Source organism: Octopus bimaculoides, chromosome 16 (assembly GCF_046866305.1).
Source record: "Octopus bimaculoides isolate indiv1 chromosome 16, ASM4686630v1, whole genome shotgun sequence".
NCBI lineage: Eukaryota > Metazoa > Mollusca > Cephalopoda > Octopoda > Octopodidae > Octopus > Octopus bimaculoides.
This window is the reverse complement of record NC_142943.1, coordinates 2,864,019-2,885,739: the sequence shown is the minus strand read 5'-3', so window position 1 is coordinate 2,885,739 and position 21,721 is coordinate 2,864,019. Positions and strand designations below refer to the sequence as shown.

The 21,721-nt window shown below is 31.3% G+C and overlaps 1 protein-coding gene across 36 annotated transcripts in view; it reads right to left on the bottom strand.

Annotated features, from left to right (window-relative positions):
* Positions 1–21,721, bottom strand: part of LOC106878639 (thrombospondin type-1 domain-containing protein 7A) — a 1,055,067-nt gene that overhangs the window by 16,622 nt on the left and 1,016,724 nt on the right. For 4 of the 36 annotated variants that reach the window (XR_008265800.2, XR_016244537.1, XR_016244542.1 and 1 more), the window contains one exon: positions 19,761–19,881. The exons of the other annotated variants lie outside the window; for them this stretch is intronic. The gene's annotated coding sequence lies outside the window, so the exon portion shown is untranslated. The remainder of the gene's footprint in view (positions 1–19,760; positions 19,882–21,721) is intronic. 36 annotated transcript variants of the gene reach the window in all.

Genomic DNA, 21,721 nt, shown 5'->3' with positions numbered 1-21,721 from the left:
TTTCCTTCGTGTCTCAAACATTAGTTATTCTACATGCTCATAGTTCTAACCATTATTACCCACCAACTATTAATGGAATCTATATCTCACTAGTAAACTATTAATATTTCTAATATCTATGTTTATATTACATGATTTCTATTTGCCAGTATGATTGGGTATCTAACAATACTGTTTACCTTTATACATTTTAGATTCCCTTATTTTCATTTATTAGCAAATTCCATTAACCCTGAAGACAGAACCTTTTCATACAAACTGGATAGTTTATCTCTTGTATGAAAAAGTCACTTGATATTTGCAGAAACAAGATATTGACTTCAGTGGCATTTTGTAAAATCTTTTTAGTCTTATCTGCAAGCTATTAACCAAAGCAAGCTATTAAGAACTCGACATCAACAACAATACTTACATGCTCACATATGTACATGTAGACATGCAATCCTATTTATGTGTATACGTACTGAGACAAAACACACAGATCCACGTACAATGACATTTGTGCCTGCATACATTTATACATGTGCACACTTGTGTATATCCATGTATGTGTAACCCATTGATGTTGCCTAAATTCCAGTGATACCATCTGGTTTCCTGGGTTAGAGACTAGTTCTCCTTCTATTAGCAAGAATTTGAGAAAGAAAACCAGAAATCCTTTTTGGTACACTCTTTCTCTACTCCCCACTCTCTCTGGAATTAAATAATGTCTAATTGGTAATTTCCTTCTAAATTGTTGGAAGGTAGATCAATATTTTTGATGGGGAAAAAATGTGTATTCTGGAAAAGTACACTTACAAGATTGGATTCAAGATTATCTTACCTGATGTGGCATTAATATCAATAATTACTAATCTTTACCTCATTGATTTTATGAAATAAGATTTCAAATATTTTGTTGGGAAATATTCTCTTCTTGTCACTAAAAGTTTTCGTGCAATACTGTTTGAGTGAAGAGTAATACACACTGAAGATATTGTTAGAATATTTCTGGTTAAGCAATGGCTAGTTGGATGGAGCAGCAGATAAATATAATCATTGATTGCAAAGTTTGGATTTATAAACTCTTGGAGGATACGAAACCATTCTTTACATATTGACATTGATAATTGTATTGCAAGAAGATATAAGATCTTTTGAGGCATATATAAATCCTTGGAAATCAAATCTACTGAAATTAATCTACAAAATCTAATACAGTTGGGATATTGCAAAACATATTGTAAAGGAAACCTAACTCATGACATATAGAAATTCTATTTAACCAATGAATTGCTACAGTGTGGAAGCTTACAGATAATAAATTACATTATCATATACCTTTGAAAAGGAAAATATTATTTTTTTTAAACCAATGCTAAATTATAATTTTTATTGGCTGCTTCAAATATATTTTTCGCTTACAATGATGGGTGATAATATTAACAGTAAATATCCAGTAGGGTATGATAGCTTAATTTCTTTTTTTAGTTCTTGTGAATCCTTTTCATTCAACCTCCATGCCTCACTATCATATAACATCACACTTCATACACAAACAACGTAGAATCTTCCTTTTGTAACCTGCAGAAATGATAACTCTCTGAAATTTCTTACCTACAATGATTCATAACACCCAGTACTATTATTTACTAAGCTAAGTGTGGAACAAAAGAGCTACTAATAGCGATCCTTTTGAGTATTTGATGGTTTTTATTTCAAGTCTGTTCTTATTGCTAACTTCTTCTGTGCATCTGTCACTTCTTCATTTTCTCCTTTCTTCTATCACCTCCCTGAGATCCCTCCACATCTCTTGTAAATCCTTACTTTACATTGAGCTTAGCTTATGCAGTTTTGACTTACTTCTCCACACCATATTCAGCATGGCCATTTTTCTAATGGTAGCAGGGTGAAGTCTATTTTCTTTACATAAAATTTAGTCTTTGCTATATTTACTTTGAGGCTTCTCAATTCCGCATTTTGTTTCATAAATGAACTAATTTATCAATAAACTAGGGTTGTTCACAAAATACACTTTGTTTGAAATTAATCAAGGAGCTGATATAAAAACATAAGAGAGATAAAGGAGGAGAATAACATTTGTGCTTGATGGGATTTATGTTAATTTAGTTGAACAATACCTCATAGTTGAAATCATAGCTTGTAAATAATAACCAAAATTGAACCAATAAGGTAAATGAAACCTATCATCAACTTATTTTTCATTATCACTTTTTCACAAAGGAAAAAAAATAAGAAACTGGGACACCATATAATAATATTCTAATTACAGTTACAATTGTAAAGTTTTCTTGTGTTCTTAGAATATTGCAGTTTGTTTTAAGAGTATATAATTACCTCTCGTGAATACATGATTCGAGTACATTATTTTAATTAAGAACTCAAAACATCTCAATTATTAAAATTAGAGATGAACAAATGAGAAATAATATTAATTTTTGATTGTCAGAAGTATTTCACTATTTGCTGAAATTGCTTGTTTTAAATATTTTTGAAAATAGTTCAATGCTTGAAACTAGTAAAGTAAATTAACAGCAGCAAGAAACAAAATTTTCACGAAATATATTCCATTTCTAGAATAACACATTATTGTCATTTGTTAATTGCTCTTTTTGTTGAGAACTTTAAGACTTCCTCAAAATTTGTGCTACCTATTAAGTCCCACATCATAATCTAGAAGACAATACCATTCATGTCTCTTCATCATGATAGCTATTAGATATTAACTCTGATTATCTCTAATTACATTTTTTTTTTGTTATTGTTGTTTTTGTATCATGGATTTCTCTAAATCCAGATCAGTTGTACATAAAACTGTAAGAGAACCTAAATACATAGATCTTATACTAGGCAGATCTTGGTAGCAGATACAGATTATTATTAATAAATGCCGTTGAGAGACATTAACTGTAGGAGTGTGTACTTTTAGAATTGCTGGTAGGCTCTATAACTTGAGTGGAAACTTAGAGTTTTTACTGTAATAGGTATGATTCTGTTTTTCCTCTGTTTAATGATGGGAAAACCATATTAGACATACAGAGAAAGTTACTACTTGCCCACTATATAAGAGCTTATTAACATGCAATACACACACCATCATCATCATTTAATGATGTCTATGTTCCATGCAAGCATGAGTTGGACAGTTTGGCAGGATCCAATTAGGCTAAAGACTGTGTCATGCTCCAGTGTCTGCTTTGGTATAGCGTCTATGGCTGGACACCCTCCCTAACTCCAACCACTTTACAGTGTATAATACTGGTGCTTGTCTTCATGCTACCAGAACTAGTGAGACCATCATGCAGTTTACAAGACTACAAACATTGTGTGTGTGTGTGTGTGGAAGGTAGGTGGGTGCAAATTATATGAGGAGATGAAGGGCAAAGGTTTGTAAAGATATGAGAGGAGGAACCAGAGTAGAACAAGTTTCTTGCTGAAAAGGAGCTACATGGCTACTCAGATTTTAGAAGAGCCAGGATAAGTGATTGAGTGTGGCCAATGAGCAATGGGTGGAGAAGTAGATGAATGAGTGCTGAACAGCAGAATAATAATGAAATAGTAGACAGCCATTGTGCATGAGTAAGGTGAGAGGCATGATGGTGGAGGAGAACAGTTATTCACTCAGTATGGGAGGGATGGGAGGAGGGATCAATGTGGGAGACTATATCAATTTCCATGTAAATTTACCATACATTCTTGAGATTTTAGCTGTGAGTGTTCATTGTGTTAACCAGGATTTAAAAACAAAACAACACATAAATAAGCTAATTTTATTGATATTTGTGCATTTAGAAAGTCTATGCTGTTGTTTTTAACTTAGCTAAATCTGAATTTAAAAAATCTATAAAAACTTATAAAAGAATGTTGCAATCTATTATTTTTAGTGTAAATTTTCTAAATCGATGCACCTTTGTCAATATTGTTCTCTTACTGTTATATACCTCAACTACGACCCACAGACATATTGTCTCCTTATACTGATTTTTCTAATACTAATATGGTACCTCTGCTTCTTTGAATCATCAGGGCTTTTACCATTCCCATTCAGACTCTTTCAACTTTTCCCTCTTTCTTTCATCATCTATATTGTATCCACACTGTCAGGTTCTGTTGCAACCATCTTTCCTGCACGTTGGCCCTCTGGAATTCCTGCCCTGTCCTTTCTGCAGCCATCACTTTACCACTGACAAAGTGTTGACTTTTGCTGTTCTCGAGAGTTTCTACAAAGGACAAGCCATTAAATAAGATTTTAAAAGAAATACAAAATATTTCCAGTTTTCTCAACCGAATTATTAGTACTGCGTGATAAAGGTGCTCCAACTTGCAATCTATACTGATTCCCTAAAATATGAATAGAAGAAATTCCACATCTACCTTAAACATGTGAAGCTTGAACTCTTGTTGTCTTTTTTTCTTAAAGTGCAATCAAGATAGACAACTTGAGTTGTGAAACATAAATTGAGTCAACAAGGAGTGATATCAGTAGAATGATTTTGTAATAAATAGGCCAGTACTAAGAATCATTTTTACTATCATCACTATATTAGATCTCATCTGAACTGCATGTAAAAATGGGAGCAAATCATTATCTTTGAAATGATCAGTTATAAAGTGGGGCTAAGTAATTTGCCTATGAAAATTCAAAATGAAAATGTTCTCCTTTACAGTGCATTGAACAAAACCCCACAATGTTTTGCAATTACAAAATATAAAAGTATAGAATTAATTATTCTCGTTATTTAGATAAGATATACTGGTACAGACAAGACAGTGGAAAATTACCCTAATTACATATTGGCAGAATTATACTATTTAATTATGTAGTTAAAGCAATTAAATTTTCCTTTATGTATTGAATTTTTTAGAATCAATAAGAGATGAGATAATTTATAATCTATATGAATTTTTATGGAGAAAATGGAATATATACAAGCACTTCACTACACCAACAAAAGCAAAAGAGCATTTTGTCCATATCAAAATAATAAGCATGTTAGCTGCAAAGATAATTTTCCATATTCCTGTTTCTCAATTCCATGCTAGTCTTTCAAACAGCAGCCAAAAATGTTTTGAAAATTTCGAGAGAGCCACGACTTTTGAGTAGTAATACATTTTTATGGCTTGGTTTCCATGACTCAGATTTTCATTTAAACATCTCTCTCACCACACACAATGGAGTTGGAGTTATGTTGATCGTTTTTGTAGAGGATGTCTTTAAAGATGGCTCTAGTTTGGGAATTATTGTTGGCAATACTTTATATTCCAGTTATTTGAATTATATCAGATACTGGGAAATGTTAATGATGGTAATTCTTGCAAGATATAAATCAATAATCTTTTTAGCAATACATGAATTATTAGATACAAATTTTTAAATTCTAAAACATTCTTGCTATATTTTGCAATAAATTAATTTGCCTTGTACAATTTCATGTAATAAATTCTATGCAAATAAGAAAACTAATACACATGTCTCTCATAGTAAAATAGCCATTAATTTTTTTTTAGTTGACCAATAAAGAAAACTCCTGCAATTAACCATGCTTTTCATATGATAAAATTACTGAAAGAGAATATTAAAAACATGCATTACAGCCCATATGCCTAAATATGTATAGTTTATGTCATAAATATGTATAATGTGTGCCATAAAACATTGGAGAAGAGGCTACTGCAGAAAACACTGTCTTCATACAGTTATATAGTATAGCGAGGACAAATCAGCTTCAGGAGTGATTCCTCTTTAAATTCTAAACACAAGTGAAGAGTTTTTACTCAGAACAGTAGTAAGCGAATGAAATAGTGATGGTAATTTACACCTATACATATACTGTACGTGTATGGGTTTCATCCTGTATACATCTTCATGTGAATATATACACACGACTACACCTGTATAGTATTTATACAGGTATGCATGTATGCATGCATATAATCCCTGCATTCATTCATGTATGTATATCAAATTGCATATATAAATAATTGTGTATATATGGTTATGTGAAATTGCCCCGTTTTTGTGAGTTTTCTGTTTAAAGTTTCTCTATGCAGTCTGTTGCCATAACTCTGAATTATTTACCAACATTTATTGCTCATAGAGCACTTTTATGATTATATTCTTCAAGATAGTAACATTCCATTATATCTAAGAATACATGTATATCTTAGTTTGTACATGTGAGTCTGTGCGATCATTTTTGTGCCCACTTTCCATGCTGGTAAGGGTTTGATAGAGAGTCCTGTTCCGAATTCTTATTCACAGTTATTACTCTCCTGGATGTGACAGAGAGCCAAGTCTTGCTTGTGCAGTCTACTTCTGCTACTGTCTCTTTATCCTTTTTAACATTGACCACTTTACATACTATTCTGGATGCATTTTCACCAACACAATCTGAGAAACTCTACTCGACTGAAGAGTCTTCCTGACCCTTCAATGTTTCTGTTTGCCATCTACTTTAGAATATATTGGGCATGTGTACGTGTGCACACACACACACACACACACACACACACACACACACACACACACATTTCAGTTCACTTTTATTGTTAATGTAAAATGATAGTAAGACTTGTTCTGTTTAGTCACATATTTTAAGTAAACTGGTATAGAATAGATTCAACTGGTTACTATTCGTCTGAACTACTCTTTTCCCTTGTCTTCATTAATTGGCCTCATCTCTTGCTCTCATCAATTCTAATGTACTCTATGGATCCATCTTGTTCTTTCTCCTGATTAATTGTCTCTTTTATTAATTGCTAAATGTCAGTCACTATTAACTTCATCAAATCCTCTACAAATAACTCAACCAGCCATTCCACTTTATTAAATCTATTATCTTGTCAGCTGCAATAATGTCATCTGTTAAAGAGGATCTTTGACTATTTTGTAATGGGAATGGCTCTACTAACAAATTTATCTTAAAGAATAACAACCTAATTAATCTCCTGCATCACCATGCAATTTCATAATCCTTCATCTCACAACTTGTGTTACGCTTTCAAATTTCCACTCATCTCTCACTTGATATGTAACTCAATGACTTCAATATAGGTTTAGCCATCTTTCCCATACCAAAATATATTCTATTCTTGATTATTCTTTCAAAGATGCGATGGTACAACACAGGCATTAACCTACATCCTCTATCATGTCAAAAAAAAAAAAAGGGCATAGTCTTTATAGCAGTAGAGGGGACCTTATTTTCATCAAAAGGTATTCCTAAACCCAATATAAAACAACTGCATTCTCCGTTTATTCAGGCTGACAGTCTGCATGTACTCTCACTTCCCTTCTTTCTTTCTACTCATGCTCTCCGGCTCTTCGAATCTCACCTCTAAAGACATGCAGTTTTTCATTCAGAGAACCACCATCCATTTCATTGTCTTTCAATTTTATGTATACTCGTTTTATATTACATTAGCATGCAGATCTTCAAACTCTTGCTTTAACATCACCAACATTATATCTTTAATTATGCTGCAGCATAATAGCATAATAGTTGTGTTTGGGGAATTATATTCTCAGTAAACTGTTGGCCTCAGCTTTTGTTACTTTGAACAATCAATGACTATATACCATTGAAAGAAAAAAGTATTGCTGAGAATGAAATGTTTTATTTTTCATATGTTTTCCACGTGTATGTGTTATGCATGTGTCTGTATGTTATGTGTATATGTGCCTTTATATTTGTGTGTGTGTGTGTGTTTATGCATATGTGTGTTTTTCAACCACTTGCAAGTGAGTAAGACTTGGCAGCATGCACCACACTTTCATTCATTGTTTTAGGTGTCACTGTATTCCTGAACTGACACATAAACTTTCAGTCCACTCATCTTGACCCAACATAACAGCAGGATGTGCCAGCTGGAGGGAGTGAGGACTGTATCAGCATTGCCTTACTCAAGCATATGAAACACCACCTAGTTCAGGAATTGAACCTAATACTTCACAATTATGAAGTCAACATCCTAACCGCTAGGCTAAGCTCTTTCACATACAAATACACTGAACCATCTAGAGCTAATGCATTCTTTACGTTATCTATACTGCTATCCATTTCTCTCCCTCTTCTGGATGACTTATACTTTACTTGTCACCCATTCTTGTTTCCCTTTGCTATTGCCTATCATTTCCCTCCCATCATCATTTCACTAATTCTGCCTCTACCATTCTACTCTTGCTCCTTTCACACCCCACATCTTTGCCTTCTACTGTTACCCTTCGCTACCACATTACCTGTGTGAAAGTAGATACCTTAAGTTTCTGAGTACTCTTTACATATACAGCATACAAGGCAGCCTCCTCTAATGCTGGTGGCATAACGGAACTCCTCTCCCCCATGTGTGCACACTAACATGATTAGTAAGCAAGCACTGGTAATGTAGAGAAGTTGCTTAATGCTATCACATCAAGGACTTTACAACCTCCCTAGTTCTGGTACCATGAAAAATACACCCAGTAAACAATGTACATTGGATGGCAATTAAGTAGAGAAAAGACAAGGTTTAAATGTCCCTTAGTTCTGACTGAGAACTTATCAAACCCTTTAGTACTGGTTCCATGAGAAAATGCACCTAGTACACTCTGTAAAGTGATTGGCATTAAGAAGGGCATTCATCCAAAGAAACCATGTCAAAGTGACATGATTGAGCACTGGCCTATGTTATCAGTGTCTCAAAATATTTTTAAAAAACCATAGAACTTTAACTGTGATAACTTGGCCAAACCATTTCAAAATGGAAAGCAGACATAAAAATTCTTTATGATAATGATATATATATATATATATATATATATAAAAGATGTTTGTCATACAATTTATTGCATATTATATAATTTCAAATGAAAGATGTATTTCATACAGTAATGCCTGGTGGCTTTTACTTCAAATTTGCTATGAAAGAAAGAACAAAATGAATATTAATGCAGCTGTTGACTGTTAATAAAATCCTTTATATATTATATATTCATAGCATCTGTCAATTGTTTAATTTTGTTTTTCTCCTATATCATGTAACTGAATGCCATTTAAAACATTATTGCATTCTTGACATCCATATTTTGTCAGTGTAGTCTTGTCTGTTGAGATGTTTTCAAGGAAGATAACTAAAAGGTTTTTTAATAATGTATATAAATCTAAGGAATACCATTATTGCCATCATGATTTTGACACCCACTTTTCTATACTCACATAGGTTAGACAATTCATTGAGAAAGAAATTCTGCAACAAGACACCCTTCCTGTTGCCAACCCTCATCTGTTTCCAAGCAAAGTAAAATTTCCCTGTACCTAGCCATCTGTTTCTCCTGCTAATGCTCTCTACACAACAATCTATGTATTTCACCTCACCATTAATTCTCTCCCCACAGCCATGTGTATATTTCATTTCCAGGTGTTATGAATTATGAAAATGTCTTAGAAACTAATCTTCCACACTACTATCCATTAAGCAAAAGTTTTCTCTAGCTTTATGGATATGATCCCCCTATGAAAGCCTTTTCTAGGCTCATAAATACAAAGTAGTTCTGTATGATCTACTTTTCTTGGCAGCTGGAATAAAACCTATTGATGCTTACTCAATCTTTTACTAATTTTATCATGACAGATAATACATGCATTATACATTTAGGTATAACAGGTTGAGGATTTTTATATCATAATTGTTCTATTTGTTTTAGCAACTTAAATGCCATATTATTTTCATTGACATAGAGAATAAATATGATCAACTTATTTCAGACTTTCTCTTCATCAAGGATTGAACATATGGTTGTGCTTTGATTCTTGGTACATTTATCACTGCAAGACCTATTTTCTGATTTTGCGTTTTTCACAGCCCATATTCGAAGATTTCAACTACATCAATAGACTTCTATCATGGAAATCTTCCTGCCATACACTAAAATGGTCAGTAGTTCTTCAAGAGATTGTCTTGAAAGAACTAACTATTGTTTCTATTAAAGAATCTATTTTGCATTCAAATTGCTTATCAAAACCTACTTTCAACATCTACACTGTCATCTCTTGGGATTTTATGTGCACTCTTAATTTTCTTACAAACTAATCAATATTAGGTGGAATATTGAGAATCTGGAAAAACCCACTGTGAATCTGTGTTGGTGAAAGTAATCCATTGGAATAAAGTTTTATTAAAAACAGAAGTCATTGCATTAAGTAGTGCGGAAAAGGAACACATTATCAGTATTTTGAGCATATGCTCTTTTTCTAGATGAATGAGAGAAAAGGAGAAAAGAATTAGTGATGTATTTATTCAACAAGTCATGATGGTAATGAATGCAGGAAGTATTTAGGCGGTAGGTCACATGTTGATATTTTATTAACAGAGATGAGTGAGCAGCAGTATGTAAAGTGGATTGGAAATATCATGGTGCAAGTAAGCATGTATTTGTGTCTAGGAGATGCAATGAAAGGTGAAGGGGAGGAGTTAGAGGGAAATAATTTAAAAAAAAAAAACCTGGTTAAACATTGCATGTGTCAACAGTCATCATTCAACGTGATTGTTGAGGTCAAGCTGTTTTTATGTTACAGCTGTATCTAACAGATAAATTGTTAACCCTGTCATAATTACAATATGTCTGGCACTCACACTTTAGTCAGTTCCAACATTTCTTTTATTTAGCAATATCTTTATTTCATAAGTGGTCTCTTCACTCGGCCTCTTGATCTTTGTTCCTCAGAAGGAGATAACTGTATCCATTTCTACCTAGCACGTCCATTACTTCTCTTGTTACATCAATCATGCTTTCTCATCTAAACTCCACACTAACTGTTGCGTTCAATCTTTTCTTCCCAGAACATCAGTCCTTTGGAATCTCTTTCCTGTCAGCATCTTTCTTGCAGACATTGACGAATGGATGTTCAAAGTGAACATCAACCCTATGTTCTCACTAGCATTTAAAGGGCTGAGCTCATGCACCCTGCTCCTTTTTCTTGACTAATTTAGAGAAAGGAGTTTTTATGAATAAATACATCAACATTGATGTTTGATAAATTGACCAATATATGTGTATTTATATATTTGTGTATTTGAAGATATATATATATATAATGTATATAAATATATTTGTGTATGTATATATAACATGCACACACACGTATATATTTAAGTGGGACTTCTTGAAAACTAAAAAATACTTGTTGAAAATGATTTATGTTTACCACATAGATGGTATATCTGCAAACAATCATTAATCTTTTCTACAGCTGATTTTTAAAAATATATTCTTTTGGGCATTATTTTCTTACATAGTTAATTTTTTCATTGGGGACAAAAACAACAGATACACTGTCAATCTGTCTCTCTCCTCCCCTCTCTCTACCTCTTTCTCATTTATTATAACATTGTCTTCTTATTGAAATACATTTATTTTTTAACCAATAAAACAGCCAGTCAAATAGAATAAAATCAATCTTGTCAGAGTGAAAAGAGATAGAAATCATTCTTTATGTATATTGTTGAAATGGTTGTTGTATATTTCAACCTACCTTATGTATTTACTACACATTCATTTTACTAGACATTGTAACAAATTCCAAGACTTTACTAAATAGCAATTTTACTTGTGTGCTCCCAAATCCTCTTCCAATCATAGTTTACTTTTTATAGATCCTGACAGACAAAAATTAAGAAATAACAAAAATGAGAAGGAATTATGAAGTATAATAACCTCACTTAAAATTCTCATTTAATGAATAAACATTTGAAGAAGATTTCTAATTTGTTTATAAAAATTCTTTAAGTATTTACAATAGAAATTAAGTTGGCCACATTAAGGCTTCCTGCGTTCAGCATTGACCATGCACATGTACTTCCAGGCTAGGTCAATGCTGTTTTTCCTTTTGAGGAACACTTGAAGTTACTCATGAATGCAAATCTTCTCCATGTCACCTAAATTTATCTAAAGGAAAGGCTGCAAACTAGAGCTGATATAGTTTAGTACTTAAGAGCCAGAACAGCCAGTGTAAGATATCTTGCTTGACCTCTGTTAATGCACCATATGGGACTGATACTTAATTATTGACCCTGAAAAGAGGAAGGTGAAGTTGAGCTCAGTGGGATTTGAACTCATGAGAAGAGTTCAGACAATTTTTCAATTTGTGTCTAAGAAACTTAAAGAATTACTGAAAGTATGTTACTTGTTACCAAGCCATACTTAGTTGCTAGTGATGACCGACTGCACTGTATGAAATGAATATTGAATGAAATAAATTAGAAACATCAAATTGAGTTTATACTCTTTACATTTGTTCTTTTTTAATACAAGGTGAATATATGTGGCTTTAGAGGCTCTATTTCATAAGTCTTTGCCAGCTGGAGGGCCTTCAGTGAATGAATGATTAGTTATTGAAAATAATATTAGGGACCTTGCAGCACTTGATGTCCAGGGCCAACACTCTTACATCGGCTCTAAATTTATTTGCTTTGCTCTGTCATACAGCTGATACCAGAATGATTTAAGAAAATCTTTGTCCGTATTTTGCTAAGTATTCCTTAAAGTAAATGCTTGAAAATATAAATTTTATGTTAGCCACTGTTTTAGAGAAAAATAGTTATTAGAAGAATGAATTTGCAAAAGAAATAGTAACATAGAAAGATCAAGCAACTTAATAGATGTAAAGGACATTCGTTATAATTGAGCTCTGCATTTATATATAAACCAGATGTAAAAAAGGAGGAAGAAAATTTCAAATGGGATAATATGGAATTACTTTGTGTGCATGCTTGCTTGCAGATCTCTGTTTCACTGTTCATCTCTTTATATCCTTAAGTTTTAGTATAGTGTTGTATAATAAAGAAACAGGATAGATCACAAACTTAGTAATATTTGAATAGAACACTGAAAGTTAATTACAGCTGTTCTGCAGAAACAATTATAGTTGAATTAAGTTTGAAAATTGTAAACACTTAAAAAAAGAGAAGAAGAAAAAATAGATAGCTCTAAGGAAAATTATTGAAGACGATTTTGCAATTTCTGATTTAGTTTTAATAAGAATTTCATCAGCATCTCTGCTAATTTGGACAAAGATTGCTGGATGTTTTAACAATTTTGAACATTAAGAAATTATGGAACCATTTTCTATTGTGTTAGCTAAAAGCTTTACTGGTAGAATTTTTATAGATATGTATCGACAATATGTATATATTTCAGTTAAATATGTAAAAGGTGAATATATATTTATCAATGTATATTTTTTAAGTACGAAAGATCTTGAGTTATAATAGTGAAATCACTTCATAGAGTTTGCTAAAAGCTTCATGTGTGCTACACATTTGCAGCACTTATTTCAGTATATAGAAATATTGATGTACATACATATATGTATATATTATTCATGATATCACATATAATGTCAATTTGTATATCTTATAAGTAACTATTACAAAAAAAGAAAAGAATGATACCACTTAGACACTTTTTCGACATTAATAGAGCAGTTGGCTTGAATTTCAGACTAGTTTTACATCTTCTTTCAAAAATACTTTTCTCTTTAATTTGCTTTTAGAATATTTCCAAAAAATTTATGAAGTCATTTCGAGTTTGTCTTTTTTGTTTTTAACATTAAAGCCTGAAATATTTCCTTTATTATATTACATTTTTATTTTTACTTTTCATTTTATTTTTCATCAACACTAAACCTCCAACAAGGTGCAATGTCTGACATTTTAATTCTATGAATAAATTATTGAAAATTATTATTGACAATCTGTTATGAATAAAATTGAGAGCACCATATTTTAAAATCCGAAAATATTTTCACTATAACAAAATTATATTAATTTTTTTTCTAAAAGTTTTCATAATTTTGAAATATATTCATCCTATGAATTTGTTTTTGCCAGTAATACTGATCCGTAAACACAGAAAATCTATTTTCTTTGATAAATGGTGAATTACAAGAATAATATATAACTAGATTTTGCTGCTCATGTTTGGAATGATTTTCAGAGTGATTAATCGATCATTTCCATTCATAATTTGCATACACTTGTGTGTGTGGTGTACATTTTTAAAAATGATATCTAAAAACACATATTTCTTAATTTACAGTAGCAAAGTATTTCACAATAATCCAAAAATTTTGCCAAGTTAAAGTAATTTTGGGTAACAATTTATCAGCCTTTCTTATATTTTCTAAATTATTTTTATTTTCATCTTCTCCAAATTTACCCAATTATTGCTTTTTAGGAAATGTCTCAGATTAATCTGCATATTGAATGAAAACCTTAATTTACATATAAAACAAGTAAACCCTCAAAATTTGGTTATAGTTCTATCATCTGTAAGAGTTGATGGAAAATATCTGTATTCTACCAAATTTATTCGCAAGTCATTGGCTGGTCAACAGCTATAGTGGAAAACCCTTTGCTAAGGTGCTGTACAGTAAGCTTGAAATTGAAACTACAAGGTTGCAATGTGGGCTTCTTAAGCACTCAGCCATATCTGTACCTATAAAATATTATTGGCAGTGGTGGAATACAAACCCATACCTCTGAAGAGACTGGTGCCTTAAACTAAAAGCCTACACTGCTTGGCCAAGCACAACTTCTCAACATAAAGTGATTAGATTTTCTGTTTTATTACAATTTATTTGCTTCTCCCCATTAAATAATTCACAATTACTATAATTCTGATAATTCTGTGCAAATATTAGAGAGAAAATTTTACAGCTGTCCTATAGCAGACATGGATTTGTGTTAAACTATATATATATATATATATATATATATATATATATATACATACATGTATATATATACATATATGTAACTGCTTAGTATGTGTCATATTTTCAATATATGTTTCCTGATTATTCCAACACTCATGAATATTTTCGTTCTGTTTTACAGATGAAATGATTTATTGCATTTAAATTAGAAATAATGGCTGTGTGGAAATTCAAAGGCCAGCTCTAAATAGAATCATTGTGAGACAATGTTATACTTCACCATAAATCTAAATGCAGTTTAATAAAATGTAGCCATGTTGTCAAATGATTTCATCACATAACTAACTAGAAAAGTATAATTTTTAAAATATAGCATTCCTCTAAACGAATAAAAAGGAATTGTATCTATAGAGGGACATTTAAAAATGGATAAGTAATGTGAACATGGCTGAGATATTCTCTTCACTGGATTGGAACATCAATTCATTCCAGATTTTGTCTTGAGTAGAACTGAAGTTGGTGCCATGTGCATCAGCAAGTAATTTAATGACACTGAATACAGCGACAGTGGCTGCTAAACTCATACATTTTGAACTACAGATGTACTGTACTAGGATTTGAACCAATGATCCATTAGTTCACTAAACTGCCTCATCTCACTAGAAATCTCATTTGCTCTGTAGAATTGTTCATGGGAAATATTTCTATCACATATTCAGTCTCACATAAACACATATTATATTAATTATAATGTAATAATAAATCATGTAACATTAATAAATAAGTTTAGGTCTGATGAAACATGTAAAATTTATTGCAATGAATAAGGCATAAATATCTGACCAAATAAACAAGAATAATATAATTTTGTTCTCAAAGCTTGGCAAATTCACATGATTCTTTTGCCAACTCTATACAAAGTTAATCCTAATATTTATGTCTGTGATGTTGTAAAATGTCAAATTATTACTGCTGCTCCGAAAATTTAAATGAAATTAAAATACATACTGGAACCTTGTCACTAATTAATCAACTTTGTTAAGCAGACCAATGATTGTCCAGCTGGAAACTATAATTCTATTGTTCACAAATGCTGGACAAATGAAAAAAAATGTATTTTCAGTTCTAATATTTAACATTTTAATTGAAGGAAAAAAAAGAAAAACCCCTTTTTTTGTAAGTGATTCTATCTTCAAATACTCTTGGGAAAGTTGTGAATGCTATTTCTATTTTCTTTTCCATAAGCACAAACCATATTCTATAGACACATGACAGTAGTATTATTAGACATGTGAGATCAACTAATTATAAAATTTGATTAACAATAGGATATTATTTTCAGTAAACAAATGAATGTAGCATAAATGAAATATATACTTGTCACAATGACAACTTTGGCCCTGTGGGGTTGTTTTAGTCTCACATTTGCAAAATTAAAGACATATTGAAATTGGTCATATTAGGTTTTTCACCAACTTTAATGATTAGTCCAGAAGTATTAAAAGTTGATTTAGTATATAGTCTTGTGTCTGACAGTGTAAGACCAAATATAAACTTTGTCATAAATTACTGATAGTTTAAGGTAACGTTCATTCAATGTTTCTTCTCTAGGCCTTTCCCCTTCACCCTGGTGGCAAATAAAAGTAATTATTATCATCATTATTATTATTCAGTAGTCTTATTTTTATCATTTGCTTTCATGTTATGTATTTGTATGTGTTTTAATCGTACCTTAGGGATTGTTTCGGTTTTTAGGCTCCATTTTCAAGTTACCTCTATTTCCAGATTTTTACATTTTGAGAGTTTCTACGTGGTAGTTATTATTATATTCATATACACACAATAGATTAGACTGTTGGAAAAGAAAAGAATCCTAACATCAGGCTGCAACAAGTAACCTCATGACAAGAACCCTGCTAAGTATCCTAGCTGTCCCTAATAACATGGTTTTCTGCAGCTGTACTAAATTTGGTTTTATACCTATTTCCTCTATACATCTGTCCAAATCTTTAGGGATAGTTCCCAATGAATCTATACTGGGATACATTTTACCTGCACTTTCCATAGTCTCTGCAATTCAATGGCTAGGGCCTGGTACTTTTCTATTTTTCCTATACCTATCATATTGATTTTTTTTCATCATTTGAGACTGTAAAGTCAATTATCTGGCATTTTCTATTCTCTTTATCTGCTACTACTAAATCAGGCCTTCTAGCTTCTATTACTCTGTCAGTCCAAATGTTAAAATCCCACAAGATGTTATATTTCTTACTTTCTAGTTCTTTACTAGGTTCACGTTCATATCATTTATCAGTGTGTTCAAATCCTAGCTTTCTACATAACTCCCCGTGGATTACTCTCCCTAGATTGTCATGTCTTTTCTTGTATTCTTTCTGTGCCAGCATGCCACATTCACTTACTATAGGAGTAATGCTTTCCTCTTTTGATTTACATAGCCCACATTGGGAATCTACTTGGCTGTTGTCTATCTTAGCTTTTTTACAATGAGTCCTCAATGCTTGATCATTATTATTATTATTAATTCCACTGAAGTCGACTTTACTTTTCATACTTTCATAAATATCCATAAATTTCAGGCAAAATGCTTAATGGCATTTTATGTTCTGAGTTCAAATTCTGCTGAAGTCAGCTTTGCCACTCATTCTTTCAGGGTTGATATAATAAGCACCTGTTGAGCACTCAGTTTGATGTATAGGTGAATTCGTTATTTTTTCTCTTTACCTACGCGTGCGTGCGCGCGCGTGTGTGTATGTATTATATACTCACATATATGCATACATACTTTTGGGTAGGGTGAAGTGATGAAATGCAATAAACAATATTTGGCATGATATGGATGATTCGAAATAAAGTTTGCTTATTTTAGAGCTGTTACCACTATTGATATTATGAAAATTTCATATATTTAATAGTGATAAAACAATAGTATATTGTAGAGTTACAAGATCAACAGGAACTAGTAATGCAACAGTAGAAGTATAGAATCTAAAAAGTTGAAATCGCAAGAACCCTTATCACTAAGAAACAGGGTAAAGTCTAATGGGGGAAACAAATTACCATGTGTGGTTTGGTCTGGTTTAGAAAAGGGAACAGCATTAACATTACCAAAGACACATTGGCAAAGAAGACATTTTTATTGGTTCTTTAATCCTTTAGCATTGAATCTAGCCGTAACTAGCCCAGATATTCTACCTAATTTTCTGTTCAAATTAGCCAGATCCAGCCTCTCACACCTGCCCTACAATATTATTCTAAAAATAAACAATGACATCATTGTAATCTTGAAGCTTTGAGATAATGCATGATTAATTCAAAATAATGTGACTGAATGAGGGTTAGGTTGATTTTAAACTACAAATTATAACTGTATGATGAAGATATCTTATTCATAGGATGGCCTAAAGCTATAATACTCTCATGGTTTATATTAACTTTCAAAATATGACCAACTCAGCCTGAAAATGCAAGTCAGAAAGGTTAAACTGAAAGATTTAAATAGAAAGGTTAAAGTGTCTAATAATTCATAGTAATACTGAAACCATGTATTACTAATTTCTGATTTGTAGCACACCAGTTTTATGAGTTATGCTGTTACTTGTTTAATCAATTCTGAAGTGAAAGACAAAAATATCTATAATCAATGCCATAATGTTGATTAATATAATTGAATATCTGTAAGATTCACTGAAATAAATATGAGAAGATTGTCGTAAAGTTTGAAAATATTCGTCCTATAAACTCACCATGGGAAAGAGTTAAAACCCTGAGCAATGTTTTGAACTTTTGTGAAATTATTGAAAAATAATCAGCCTTAAACTAGGCTAGGGGGTGCCTGTTTTGAATTATGCATATTAATCAAATAAGTTGACAAAAATATCAATAACTTCACATAGATATTTTCTTGCAAACTCATTGATATATCATTTTTTTCAACAATTCTATGAAAGTAATAAATAGAAAAAGACTTCAATTCAAAAACTGGTACTAATTTATACACTTAAGAATATACAGCTGCTTTTAAAGAAATGTGTAAAAATACATAAATGTGTGCGTGCGTGTGTGCATATACATGTGTGTATGTATATGTATGTGGATGTGCATATATATATCAAACGTGTATATGTATTGCATATGTGTTTGTGTATACATATGCATACATATACGTGTGTGTGTGTGTATTATATACTCACATATATGCATAAGCAAATTGAACATGTGTATGCTATTCACATTATTTTGCCATTTGCACAGATTACTAGATTTTAAAAACACTTTTGTACATGTTTACACTAATGTATATATATATGAATGCACATGTATATAAGAAATGTTTTTGTAAGTATGTGTGTATATGTGTATATATTTGTGTACATATGTGCATACATTAATCTGTATATATGCACATGTGTGTGTGTGTATATATATATATATATATGTATATGTGCACATACATACAAGATGATATAATTGGAACTAAAAAATTATAAGCATATGCTCAATGAAATAATAATTAGAATATATAATAAACAAATGACCATATGTAAACAAAGAGAAACACTTCCAATGGATAGAAAATGGAAAATGGAAGCAGATGTGAAAGCAGGAAGGCCTTTTTGTTAAGTAAAAGCTACAGAATAGAAAAGAATGAATAATGGAAGGGAGGACATGATTAGCTTGGTGAGACACCTGTTGTCAAAATGAACTAAACGAACCGTGTCGAAAACAGAGCAAATGATACCTGATGATTATTAAAATGAAGAGCAATCATCGGAAAAAAAAAAAAAATTTTTCTAGTAATATTGGAGGAAAAAAAAATTTTTTTGTTTTTGAAAGTATAAAATTTGCTGTAAATTCACTTACCATTTGGATAAACTAGAAATAAGAATAAAAATACAAATTAAAAAAACAACTTTTGGAATTTATTAGAAATTACGGTGAGTTGATTCTTTGTATTTTTTTTCGGTGGGGATGGGGTCTTTCTTTCTCGGTAAGCTAAGCATGTCCTTTTTGTAAATTCCCATTTTCTGTTAGCTTAAAGTAACTTACTTTGTGTGATGGCCATGTTGATGACGGTACATTATATAGTGACAACAATGAGGGGCGGCGTAGTGTCAGTCGTTCATACTACTGTGCTAACAGCAACTTTGCCTGCTATTTGGCGGGAAGACTGTGAACAAATTGACAAAACAATTGGTTTTCTGTCTGCTTTTTTTTTTTTGGTTTTGTATTTTCTTCTTTCAATTAATATTTCCTATGTAAATCTGAGAATATTATTCACCCAAATCTTGAATTCTTGTCAAGTGGGTACAGACAGACAGACAGACAAACAAGTGATGGTGTGAATTGTTTCATGAGAAATTTTCTTTTGGTTATCTAAAATTTGAAAAACCCTGAAAAGATGCAAATTTTCTGCTCTGTTGATTTTTCTCTACCCTATTTGCTTAATAAAAGAAAACTGTACACTTACACATACACGCATATATTTGTGTGAGTGCATGTTGGTGAATGTGTGGGTGTGTATAAGTTTTCATACACACACAAACATATATATGCACACTTATATATCTAAATGTATTTTGTTTATCAGAGATTAGTCTGTAAATTGTGACTGAAATACAAGTGGTTGGATTTAGCTTGTTCATAGAAATCAGTGAGAATACATCTTCAACTTAGTTTTATATTCGAACTAAAGAATGCGTTGGAAGAGGAATATCATGTTAAAGTATTTTCTAAAAAGAAGGCCTATAGAAACCAAAATTGGGATGGGCTGTAGTTCAAAGAATAAAAAGCAGAAGTGCAGGAAAAATAATGCTATAAGCAATGGTTTCAAAGATAAATAAATAAAATGGATAGAAGCTTTCAATTTAAAAGAAAAGAAAAACTAAAAAAATAAAATAAAATAAAGGAATTGAGCCACAATGTTTAGAAGTGATAAATAAATATAAATAGCCAGGTAAACATGACAAAAAAAAAAAGAAAAATAACCAATATGGTGCAAATGTAGGACAAAACTAAAGGTTTTGATTGAGAGTTTTGAAATCAGTTGCCAAATGAATCTATTCAAAGTTTATTTTATGAATTGTTATATTTATTTGTTGGATATTATCTTATTTCTCATAGTATTTGTGCAAATAATATAAGAGTTGGTAAAGTCTCCAGGTACCAGCACCTTTAATTATGCAATAATGCATCACACAGGCTGTGACTAACTTAAAATAGGAAATATTTTGGTTCTTATGGTGTGTTCCAAATTTAGCCAAATGAATAGATGGCAAAGTTAAAAGTGCTATGTTCATTTATTCCAATCTTTCTAAATTAACATTAATTTCAAAATTTAATACACAAATTTTGGAATGAGCAGTCTTCAGATCTACATGTTAATGTTTTATTTTCTGTTTTAAGTCAAACCATCTTTTTTTAACGTTTAAACTCGCAGACTTAATGAGTTTTCAAATAAAAAGTAAATGTGATTTTACTTGTCTGTAAAAATAGAGTAAGAGATTACTTAATTAGGTGAGATTTAATTAAGATAATTACTAGGGTTTTATTTGTTGATGATGAAATAACATATCTGTACTGTCAGACTCTAATTTGAAGAAGAAAGGGGAATGTTTTGTGACTTAGTTTTTTTTTTTTTTATATTGAGAACCAAATATTAGTTTGGGTAAATAAGCCATGACAATTGGTATCATAATGAATCTAATGCAATTTCTATTTTATGTACAACAAATTATTTCTATACTATTGATGTACTTACATTCTTTATTTCACCCACATTAAGGCTTTGTAATATTCAAATTTATTTCATTTCTTCTAAATAAGTTGTATAATAAAAAGAAAACAATAAAAGTGAAGGCTAATTTTATGTTTTTTACAATAGGAAAAGAAATCTATTTGAACAAACTGATTATATCTCTTAGAAATACTGTTCAACTACATCCAAACTAATAAGAGGAAATAACTGACACAGAATATGTGTTTCTCAAAGAAAAAAACATCTCAAATTG